This window comes from Neodiprion virginianus, chromosome 1 (assembly GCF_021901495.1).
Source record: "Neodiprion virginianus isolate iyNeoVirg1 chromosome 1, iyNeoVirg1.1, whole genome shotgun sequence".
Taxonomy (NCBI): Eukaryota; Metazoa; Arthropoda; class Insecta; order Hymenoptera; family Diprionidae; genus Neodiprion; species Neodiprion virginianus.
In genome coordinates, this window is record NC_060877.1 from 12007410 (window position 1) to 12019818 (window position 12409).

At 35.5% G+C, this 12409-nt stretch overlaps 1 long non-coding RNA gene across 1 annotated transcript; it reads right to left on the bottom strand.

Moving 5' to 3' along the window:
* Nucleotides 1–231: 231 nt before the first annotated feature.
* Nucleotides 232–11360, bottom strand: LOC124299235 (uncharacterized). The gene is made up of 4 exons (XR_006906966.1): nucleotides 11167–11360; nucleotides 5292–5565; nucleotides 1016–1130; nucleotides 232–886 (listed from the first exon to the last, which is right to left on the bottom strand). It is a non-coding gene; the product is annotated as an uncharacterized LOC124299235 (long non-coding RNA).
* Between the last annotated feature and the right edge of the window lie 1049 nt (nucleotides 11361–12409).

Genomic DNA, 12409 nt, shown 5'->3' on the forward strand with positions numbered 1-12409 from the left:
TACGTTCATCAAGAGGCATTTGTCGCAAGTGCTGAAAAATGTCTCATATAACACGAATAAGCTTCATACGTAGAAAAAATAGCGAATTTATCGATTTCAACACTTAAGGAACAAAAAATATGACCTACATTTTATTTGGACAAAAGTTACTGGATAATATACCTACTTGTGTAAGCAGTACTTTAATAACTTGCTCAATTATATTATACGTGATTTTACAAGTAGGAATTGAATCGCAGTAATAATGTTTTCATTGTAATAGCTTGGTTAATAATACTTAATATCTTAGGTTAACAGTAAAAAATTAGTCTTTCCTTGTAATAAATATTACATCCTCAAATTAGCTGTTCATCATCGTACATGTTGTGTGTAGGGAATAAAAGTTTTCAGAAAAAGGAAGAATCGTAGGCTAGGGTAGGAAACAGATCTGAAATTGAACTGCACTGATTCTCTGCGAGATCACCTACTATTTTAATTTTTTTCGCTAGCTGCTTTCTGGCAAGAAGTGTTCACAAATTTTCACATTTTACGCCAAAATGTGAAAATTGTTCAAATGTTTCACTTTTCACTTTTGGTCAGAATACTTTTGCATTTTTATAGTATGCCACCCGAATGTTAAAACTGTTGAGACACGTTAGCAGGATTGTCTTTAGTCGAAAAATCGCTGGTTGCGCCCTTTTGAAACCTAATCCCTAACCTTCGTAGTAGTTATCCTATTGTTAGTACCTTTTTAACCATTTCAAATATCAACGTCAAGTTGGTTGCGTAATTTTTTTTCAATCGTGGCTCGACAATACGTGGAATGTTCCCAAAATCAAGTTCACCTCACCAAATGGCTGCCAACCGTCGACTTTTTTGATCTGTGACTTCCGGAACATAACGTATACTGAAAAGAAAAGGAAAAATTTCAGTCATCAAAAAATTCATTGTCGGTACTAACTCGCCAAGTATATAATTTTCATTCAGAGCTGACAAGTGTGAAATAAACGAATGACTCCAAAAACCTGGTACCCACTTGCTTCATTTACCGCTCCATCCAAAATTTCTGTTACATACAGGCACATCTATAAGAATTAAAGCGTTTATTTTCTTTCATGCAGTCGTCTTCCGATATCAGGCACATACAACGGCTGTGGACAGAAAGAAGCTGTGATTATATACATCGTTCTTATATCAATACGCGATTATATTTGACGAAGAGAAAGAGCGTAGTGTAGTGATAAGTATCAGAGTCAAAGTCAGCGAAACCACGGTCGCTGGCAAAGGTATCCCATTCAAGTTTCAAATAAAGTACTTGGAACTTTCCCAGTCCTGTAAATTTGTATCGCAAGTAAAACCGCGGATTTGGATCACGACATGAGACATGTTATTGACAAAATTAAGTACTTTCAGATCCGAGGTCAAGATTTGCGGAGCCATTTTTTAACTTAACTTGAATTGTTGAATTGGCATAAATCCGACCTGTTACGCTTTGAAAGAAAATAAAAATCTTGTGCTCAATGTTCGACGATCCAACCACGAACTGCGTCATGCCTGGCAACGAATCGTACTTTTTGATACCACTTCCTAATTTCACAATGCCTGTGTACTGCACACAAATTTCATAGTCGAATTAGTAAGAGTAATAGGTTCTATTAGTTACTATTAGGAGACCAATTCATCAATGACGATGAATATTCTTCCAGGACATCATATGGTTCTAAGGCTGTATTTCTTCGATTCAAGTTTCATGTATGCCTAGCTTCTGAGGAGGGCCCCCCTCAAAGTGTCGAAACGTAAACGAGTTTTCAAAGTTCTCTGACTTACGATAACGAAAAACATTAATATGTACGCCCTGGGGTCCCGTTTAGCAATAAAATTAGACCCGTTTGGCAATAAGGCTTCATTCGTGATCACTATTGTCGGCTTGGAACATTGCCGGAGATTTCTCAAACGGTTGCTTCTCGTCTTTTAAATTTTCATGCAGATGTTACGCCACCCGTACATTCTCGAAGGAATAGCAGGTTTCTCTGGTTCAAGATAGAGACCCGACCGGAATTCTTTCATCCAATCCTTACATTCGTACAACAACGTAATCGATAATTCCGTATTACGTAATCAAAGCGCAATTGAATGAAAGCCTTTTTTTAACAAAATTTGCCACTGAATATAGATTCCTGCTCTGCTGGCAACCAAATATCACATTCAGAACCATGAGAAGCAACACTTTTTAGGAAATTTTTACTCTAAATTGAATGATGTTCGCCATTGTCAACGTTTTTTTATTTTTATTTTTTTCTCACCGAATATTCCCGTAGATATTGCTAGAATTTTTACTAAATTGAGTGACTCGATCCGCACATAGAAACAGCCAGTGCGAAGTGATTATTCAGAAAATGGTACGCTCAACTTATTTGTGGTTGATCGCAAATTGTCGACAATGAAGGGCACTGACATTACAACAGTATCAATCCGAGGACCAATCCTCGACCAGATTGATTTTCTATTTCGACTGAACGTGTTGTTTGCTTCAAAGTACAAGCTTCACCTTGGCAGATCGATCTGCCTCTTAGCCATCCAGCTCTTTACATTCGAATCTTGATATTAGACATTTGATATTCAGTCAAATGCAGTCTCTTGCAAGGGGAAATGCTCTCGCCGCTACTGTCCGATCTGTATTATGGCAGATCCTGGAAGGTTCCCGATGGGAAAGAATATAAGAGGAGACTAAATTTATCACGTGCCAGAGGTGTTACTACTGGCATACGCGGACGATACAGTAATTTTCGCAGACACGTATATCGGAATGAGGAGAGTTCTTTCTAATACCTCCATCAGGTTTGACGCAGCAGCTGCATGTAGCATTTTTCCAGCGAGGGGCCATATTTAATTACGTCGAGCTTGCCGACTCGCTCAAATACCTATGCATCATAACTGCTTTGCCCGAATCTATAACAAGCGTGCAGTATATTGTAGACAATTCGAGCAAAGCAGTTACGATACATAGGTATTCAGGCCAAGCTACAGAGATTTTTTCATGTAAAAAGTGTTAGAAGAAAACCAGCTGCGCCATTGTTTGTAAAATAGTTCCATATGATATAGTGAGATGTTTTTCACTCGACTTTATCATTTGTAACGTTTTTATTAACAATTTTATGCAAAAAATCGCGTTTTTTTTTTAGTTTTTTGCTTATGAAACTGAAACTATCGGAGTAATCGTGATGGTGTCAATAGTAAAATTGTAGAAAATGAATGACAAGTTTTCACAACTCACGGATTACCATTGAGGTTGGTTACGGATTGCGGTACGCAATTCACAAGCGACGAATATAAAACTTTTCTGAAACGACTCGGTATAAAACACACGACCACTGCGTCGTACCATCCAGCAACCAACGGCGCCGCCGGAAAATTCGTAAAAACTTTCAAATGAAAAATTAAAGCCATGGTAAATTACGATTATGTAAATATTCAAGCTGCAATTGAAAAATTCTTATTCGTGTACCGTAGCTCAAAGCATACCTACCACTGCCGGAGAATCGCCAGCGAAATTATTGTTCAATCGCGAAATGCGAACACCGCTCGACCTGTTACGCCCTAACGTAGACGAATTTGCAACGTTAAAGGAAGAAAAAGAAATAGAAAATTTCAAAGAAACTAATGTAACAAATTTTGGAGCAGGCGACGTTGTATTAGCAAAAGATTTCCGTAAAAATTACACCCGAATTGTAAAAGCTGTAAAATATTTCTGTATGCTGACGAATACTATTGTACAAACAAAAAAAAAATTATGTATCCGTGTGTTATGGAAAAGAGGAATTTCTATATCGTCCGAGATGGACTTTTATCAGGAAAGGCCGAACTGTGAGCGTCGGGATAATTGTTACGACATTTACCATTACCATCTCTGTCCTGCTTGATTTATTTAATCCTGATTTTTAATAATCCTTACATACTGTAAGCCGGAATGCTATAACTACCTTGTTGTAAACACGACGTTAAATATTTATATTCTTGTTCTTTATGTTAATACTTATCAATATTGACATGCTCGATGATTGATTTTGTTATGCGGATAATGATTTTGTAAAACAACTTTAAAAATGTCACAATTTCGATTTTCCATTCTAAAATACTAATACCGTACGATCGTTTGTCCTATTTCCATATACAAGACTTATTTTCATCCTAATTGAATTTAAAAAAATGTTCGTACGCTCATCAATAATAAAAATTTTACTGAATAGAACCTTGAACGGTTTTTCTTTACACTTTAAGAAAATTGCGATATAGATTTCTATAGGTTATACTGCCGTACTTAGCAAAAAGGCAGTAAAGTTCACTTACTGCCTTTTTTAAATTCCAGTGCTAATCTGTTTTTTTAACGATTTCCTATGTATGAGTGATAAAATATTCCATTAAAAACGTTATTTCAATATGATCGTAATTTTTTTAAGTGGGACAAATATTTTGAATCAATTACATTTCCCAAGTATAAAAGCAGTAAGTCTATTTCTCAAAGTAAGAAAGCAGTAATATTCAAATTGTACTGCTTTTATCCTTTGAAAGAGATATATAAGTACTGCCTTTTTATTCTTTAATACGTGTTATGGTTATATTTTTTCATCTGTATTTACTGTAGAAAAAAACAGTAACGGTCATTTTACTGCCTTCTTCTGTTGGATTCGTGACATTTCAGACTAAGACAGTGTTATAGCAGCGTGCATTTTCTTGACGTTGTTCTGATTAACAACTATTGAAGTTAAGTGCGTTTTTGAAAAAAAATTGTCTTTTTTCACAGTCTTAACAATTATTATTCATTTTATCATTATGACATGTTGTGTTTGTAAGTATTGTAAATTTCTATTCTACATTACTGCCTTTTCGTTTACAGCAATTAAAGGCAGTACGTCACTTATTTTGGGCACCTTGATTACATATTTCCTGCATGTATACTTAATTAAATTTTTATAGATTCATGTAGTATATTATTAGTAATTTAATTGTAATTATAGAAGAATAATATCATTAATTTAGTTTTAAAATATCTGAAATTTAAATTCCATTTTTCGGCAATTTCACTTTTTGTATTTTACTGCCTTTTTCCTAAGCACGGCAGTATAATATTTTGTCGGTCTAACACTATCTGACGTTAAATTTTCTTGTAGTGAGTTTCAACTTCCAAATTTTCAAATGAAAATTTGTCTATTTCTTTCTTGTTTTCATATTTTCGCGTTAGGACTGTACGCTTGATACACACATAATCGATGGACAAAATCAGAGATTATTCGATTTCGGAAATTCATTCATACCTGCAGTTGACATGTTCCTCGATATCTATTAAGATGTACTTCTTCTCTCTCTTATTTTCCGCATCATTGTATCGATGGTTAAGGATAATTTGCTTCTTGGTGGTGCTTAACGGTTTATAGTTGAGAGGTGGCGGACAGTACCCGTAGCACCTTTTGACGGAAATCACGGGTGGGTCAAAGCTTGATAATGGCACAACATCTATGAGCGTTTCACGTGGCCGAGGGAAAGTCCAATTCATTTGCCCTTCCTTAATCATCATAAGATCGTGTTGGCCTGGAAAATATCGTCTTCGTAAAGATCCCACAAAAATATTTACAATCTTGATCCACCAATTCCCATCCAGCATCAGGAATTAAAAATTACACCCACATGATACGATGAAAGGTGATTAATTGCAGGGATGATTCATCGGTTTGATGATGAAAACATACAATAGCGAAATAAATACGAAGAGCGAGAGGGAGTCGATTTGATCGAAGAAGATTTTAACGAAACGCTTCGTCGGTTCTACCTAAAATGTGTCGAAAACGTGGCGAATGCAACATTTTCCAACGTCTTTCAGCTCTCAAGGAGAAGACATTTTGAAGACGTCTTTAGTTTACTGGACAGCTTATCAACGCCTCCAAGATGCCATTCAATCAGCAAGTGCTTAACACAGATCGACGCAACGTGATATCAGAGCTATAAAGTCGATGTAACGAGAAATGAGTCAACTCTCAATACGTAAAAATATCTGAAATCACGTAAATTAAAAGAGAAAGAAAAAATTTCATTTGTTATAGTAACTAGAAAAATTCAGTAAACAGGTAATTGCAACGCAAAATCAGTTTGTGAGGTTTACTGTACTTTTTTAGTTAAATAAGGCTTTAACGTCAATTTATTGTTGCACAAGCTTTAAATTTTCGCAACAGTTACATGAAAATATAGTAACAGCGATCGTAATGAGAAGGAATAGTAACGGATACTAGACTTTCTGGTAACAGCCACACTGACAGAAATTTTATTCCACCATTTGCTTTTCCGCCCACCAAAAAGTACAATAAAATATAGCACTTTAGGGACAATCGCGGTACAGTCGTGAGAAGTACAATAGTGAGTCACGAAATGCACAACATTCATAACAATGTTTCAAAGATCGTATGGTATTTCTTGCTTGTCAAGATAATATTAAGGGCGTTGCCTATGCCTCGAAGAGTGTGCGCGAACAGAGACTCACGATTTTCCTTCTCATTTCCTCATTTTTGAAGATAATCAGGTTCTTAGGGGGTCATTTTGAAGATAAAGAATAGATCTGTGTCGCTTGTTTTGCCGAATTTTCGATTTCGCTTTCAGATTGGCGAAAAACGTACTTGAAAGTACGTTATCTTTGAAGTGATACACAGCGAACAGTGAATTCTTCTTCGAAATTCGGCAAAACAAGCCAAGTTAGAGCTTTCTCATAATTACATGTATCAGGTCCAAGGTCTTCTACAGATTACGAATAGGGAGTGGTGCTATTTTATAGTTTGGACGCCAAAGGGATTGATTTTTGATAAAATAAAACGTGACGTTAAATTCTGGACCGAAAAAATGGAGAATAAATTAGCAGATTTTTTTCACTTTTGCTTGTTACCCGAGATCGTAGATTCTAGACGCGCCCGACAACTCTCAATCCGCGAACCCCCTCAAATATAATAGCTTTGTATACAAGCTTATATGCAATATTTCTGTGATTTATGTTTAGTTAGTTATGTGATTACTATGCCAAAAATTTGCTAGTCATATTGTTATAATTATATATCTGATTGATATGATATGATGATACGAGATCCTTTTCATACAGATTTCGTGATTATGTTTATCAAGTTTAAACGAGTTTAATTTTACTTTCACCATTTTATATTATTTTTTATCATTTTGAATTTGTTTGGTGCAAACCCGATCACGGTTGGGAGGTACGGACGGGTTAGGTGGGTCTCTGTTTGATAGCAACCTCCACGTGGTGAGACCTGGGAGATTGATGATATTTTCTTTGTTATATCATGAATTTGCTAACAGATCTTCGTTGCAATTTTCAATTTAAAATTACCTGTGACGACGTTTGGCCGATATTCGTAAATAGTTACGTATTATTTTCGAGACTGTATTAGGAACAGCTCTCAGCCAATCAAGCTATGCTTTGACCTGACTCAAGACAGTCCTGCAAATCGAACCTGACTATGAATACCGGCTATTAGACTATTACCAGTCACGTGATCGCATTGCGTAGAAATACGGACGCCGGTGAATATAAATTTCGTTGAAATATTAAGAATGTATATCTATATCAACATACGTATGAGGAATTCTACGTCACGTCAATCAAAAAATGACCTCGTATTTTTTCAATCTATTCATACTTTTTTTCACACGAAATAAAGGTAAAAAGAATCGACACGCATTTTGGTGTTCGTCCGAATTATGTTTGTTTTCGAAAGTTACAAGACAATCGTTCAATTTTGATGCAAAAGGAGCGCGCAAATATCCGGTTCTATTCGACGTAAAGACATCATTTACAGTGCATTCGGAAGGTGAACGAATAAGCTTCTATAAAAAAAAAATGCAATGTTGAACATTATTGAAAATCCCAATTTTTATAAACAATTCAAATGTTTAACGATTTTTACCTCATTTATGACAAGTTTTTGAATTATAAAAAAAATAGTTTCGGGTTCCTTATTAAATTCTGTATTGCTAGTAAATTTTTCAAGTGGAATCTGAAAGGAGTCTACTTTTTTTTTCTATTATTCATCAGGTGGTGCGGCGTGCTATCATATACGTACAATACCTATGTGCCTTGTAGAAACACACAAAACTACGATTCAAATACAGTCTAACCTCGACTATTCAATATATCATGGACCCTCTTTAGCTCGAATAGTCAAATAATTAGAATTGTAAAGTCTACAGAAGTTAACGCGCACTTTCGAGTCATTAAAAATGGTGAATAAATATTTTTACGTAACGAGCTCAGGAACCAGCTGGAGTTCACTGCGAGTCAGGTAATACGGATTGTTTTTTTTATAAGAAATTGGAGGCGTCGATGACCGCCGATCTTGGTTAAACGGAATGTCTTAATGATAGAAGAAGCGAGTTTGAGCGCAGCACTAATCATCCTTTATACTACCCGTTTTCAAACTCGTTTCGCACTGAAATCATACTAATCGTAAAATTATTCATACTAATAATGAATTCTCAACTTTGACTTTATATCCGTGGTCAGTGAACCTAAAGATTACGTGATACCAACTTTTATTCGAATCTGTTAATTAGGGTGTTTCGAAAAAAAAAAAAAAAAAAAAAAATTTTTCTTCCGAACAGGCTCAAAAGTTTTGTTTGGGTGTAAAAAAAATTACTGTGAAAAAATGAGCCCTTAATATTAATATTAAGATAGTCCTCATCGCATTTTTTTAATTCCCATAAGAATAACATGGGGAAAATTATTTTAGCTTCTTCTGATTTTTATACCTCTTAAACGACCAATCGACTAAAAAAGCGCTATTCTGATCATTCCAGAGAATTGAACGTTCTACAAAAAAGGTCTGAAAACATTTTTTGATCAATCCACTCGATGAAAAGTGATTCAAGATCAAAGTTCAATTTTTCAAAAATTTGAAACTTACCAAGGAGGTTGCTGAACGCAGAGTCGCGTTGAATACATTATTTGTATATTATTGTCATAACAGCTGAACAATTTACCATTGAAAATCCACAGTAAGAGTGAGATCCAATAGAATGTCTCTGTACCAGTAGACTATAAAAGAATTATCTATTTTTTCTTTATGAGTAGTTTGCAATAAACTAATTGTAGATATGAATTAGCATTCGCACTAGAATCACAGACCTGTACATCAGGTGTCAAAAAAAGGAGGCACAAGTTAAGTACTATTTTAAGTGTATCCTGTACTGAAAATACAAACAATTAACACTTCCATCACTTACTATTAATAATCATATATCGCAGAAACGATATCGTCGTTGAAAACATGACATAATGCACAAGGAATGCACATGAAGTATATAACTGCTGCCTAACTCTTTAGTTACAACAGTTGCAGTATTTATTACAGGTTGTTCGCAGCCATCGAAAGCGTTTTCCCAATTGTTACAAAAAATCTCTTCGTTAATAAATATTTGATGTAAACAGATGAGCAATTTTTTCGACAAAACTTATCAATCAAAGTGATCAGATTATTAAAATAAAATTTTTTATTTTTTGCTTTATATTTTGCCCAGAACAAGAAAAAGTTTAAGACTAAAATTAAGAACAGCTGTGTCTTTGAATTAGAATCGATATGATTTTTTAATGGTAATATAAATTTTTTAAGCCAAATTCTGCGAAGAAATTCTTTAAAAGCATTATATTTATTTGAATTAACAGAAAAAAAAATCATTGGTCAACATTTATCAGAAGTCCAATTCATGTTTGACAAAAAATTTGATCCTCATTTCGACAATAAAACCAAGAGTTTTGGTGTAACATACAAAATTCGATAAAATTTTTGAAAATTTCAACTATGATCTTGCATCACTTTTGAACGATTGGACTTAACAAAAAATATTTCAGACCTTTTTTGTAGAACGTTCAATTCTCTCCAAAGATCAGAATAGCGCTTTTTTAGTCGATTGGTCGTTTAATAGGTATAAAAATCAGAAGCGTAAATAATTTTTTGGAACACCTGCATGGAAAGTCCATTTTTATGCACCGTTTACAAGCACCGAAAGTAGTCTTTTATACACATGTGCGGGAAAAACTTTCGCGCATCGCTAGCGGTGTGAGAAAAAAACCTTTGCACATTGCTAGCGGTGTGCGAAAAAGACGGTCGCGCTTTTATCCAGAGTTGAGCATTTCGCAAACAGCTGCACTAGCGCCACCGACGGAATAGTTTGTCACTCTTTGCCGTGCTCGACATCGTCACTGAACAGACATCGTGCCGTGGTTTCGTGTAAAAATGATCGTTTATGTCGGGCTTTCCATTACTAGGTGTAGCAAAAAATAGAGTCCGATACACGCGCGAAAGTTGGCAATGCCTGTCTCGCGTGAATGCGCCACACTCGCCCTTCACGCTTGTGCGGGCATTGCCACCTTCGCGCACTAGTATCGAAAAACACTATTTCCCATGTTATTCTTATGGGAATTAAAAAAATGCGATGAGGACTATGTTAATATTAATATTGAGGAGTTATTTTTTCACAGTAATTTTTTGACACCCAAACGAAACATTTGAGTCTAGTTGGAAGAAAGAAAAATTTTTGTTTTCTTTTTTGAATCACCCTACTGTTTATCCATTCTCAAGATATCTGCACATTTTCATTTTATATCAGATTTTTGTTATTCAAATAATTTGAAAAATATTAAATCGATCGAAGCCAAAATCTCATCAGTTATAAATTTGGAAAATCCGCGTCGATGGATACCAAAATCACAAAAATCCGGTAACTCGTTCTCGCAATATCGTCGGAATAATAAATTAATCACATAGATAAGTAGATGCATACATAATAAATACACATGCATTCATACACACACACATGCGTCCATCTGAGAATGATTGGAGGTGTTTTTGTACGCTACAAAACGGGAAGATCTAGTGAAAATTCAACTTTTATTGTTAGGAAAGCGGAAAACGGAAAGCTAAAGAACGAATTTCTAATTGCCAGATGAGAATTGGAGGATCATAAATTCTACACGTACAGGTACACAGTTTGAAAAACTTAATACGTGCGATCTAGTGTATATTATATGACTTTTGTTCTAAAAATTTTACACTGTTCTGATTATTTGTACGTCAAAATTTCGGCATAATAATAAATGCATTTTGCGATAGTAAAAAAAAGTGTTTCAAATGTACTCACTCAAGTTATTTTCAGAGATATACTCTGTAACATTGATTTTGTCCCGTCCGCAAGTATAATTCTGCGCATGTAATACCGTGAAAACTGCAGAAAATATCAATAAGAACTTCATGATTTATTTATCGCGTGACTTAAACTTCCGTTTCCTCCGGCGACGTTTAACCGAACCAAAAGTACAGCAGCGACTGAATTCCGGTGCCTAGAGCGGCGTCCCAATATGTCAGGCATCCAACGACCCCCACCAGTTGTATCGCGACTGGTGGAGTGGCGAGCGTAAATGCACCGTCTATGAACCATAATTCATGGGTGGGAATGTCAGTCGCAAACCAGGAAGCCGGCGTCCGCGGCCCCTCCCAACATCATCGCTACGCGTTACGAGACTCGGCGTATCCCTGGACCAAACGGAATGGACCGGGAATTGGAGTGGTGGGGATGCTGCCGAGTAGGGCGACAAGGATAGCCATAGCGTCACCAAGTGCCGGACGCATGAGGTTACCTATGCTGATGTTACGAAGAGGAAAGACATGTATTTTTGCATTTTTGTGTGTGTGTGTACGTTTGTAATGAATAAACTGAAAAACTACTCTGCCGATTTCAAAAATTCTTTCACCGTTGGAAAGCTACGTTCACCCTGAGTGACACGGGCTATGTTTATTGCTAGAAAAGATTAGGGATCCTCACTAAAACTTAAGTAACGTAACCCGAGGTGTGAAAAAAGTGCCCTAAAACGTCTTTCGTCGCACGCGCTGCGGAAACTATTGATGATAGAACAAAAGTAGGTTCTATCATTTTAAAGAACATATCAATATGTACGAAAAACTTCGCGATACCATATGTCCAACTATTATCGTTGTGTCACAATAACCACTTTTTACATTTTAAAAATTGATAGAAATACCGACCAAAATTATACCGCACCATTCGTACTTCCGTTTAAATCCTTATCCAAATGAATCATATTGTTTTCAAGACTGTTTCAATTCGTACAGATTACTATTTGAATTGTTATTACGAATTTAATAAGTCGTAGAAATATAAAAAATAAACGCTGTCGCGTTGTGCATGTTATTCGTACCTTTTTATCAATCCTTATCCAAATAAATTATTTTTTATTCAAAATTGTTTCGATACCTGTAGATTACTTTTTGAATTTTTCAAATCGTATATTCCATTCAAAAGATATTAGGAATTTAAAAAGTCACAGATCAGCCACGAGGAAGAGGGGCGGGATATATATAATTAA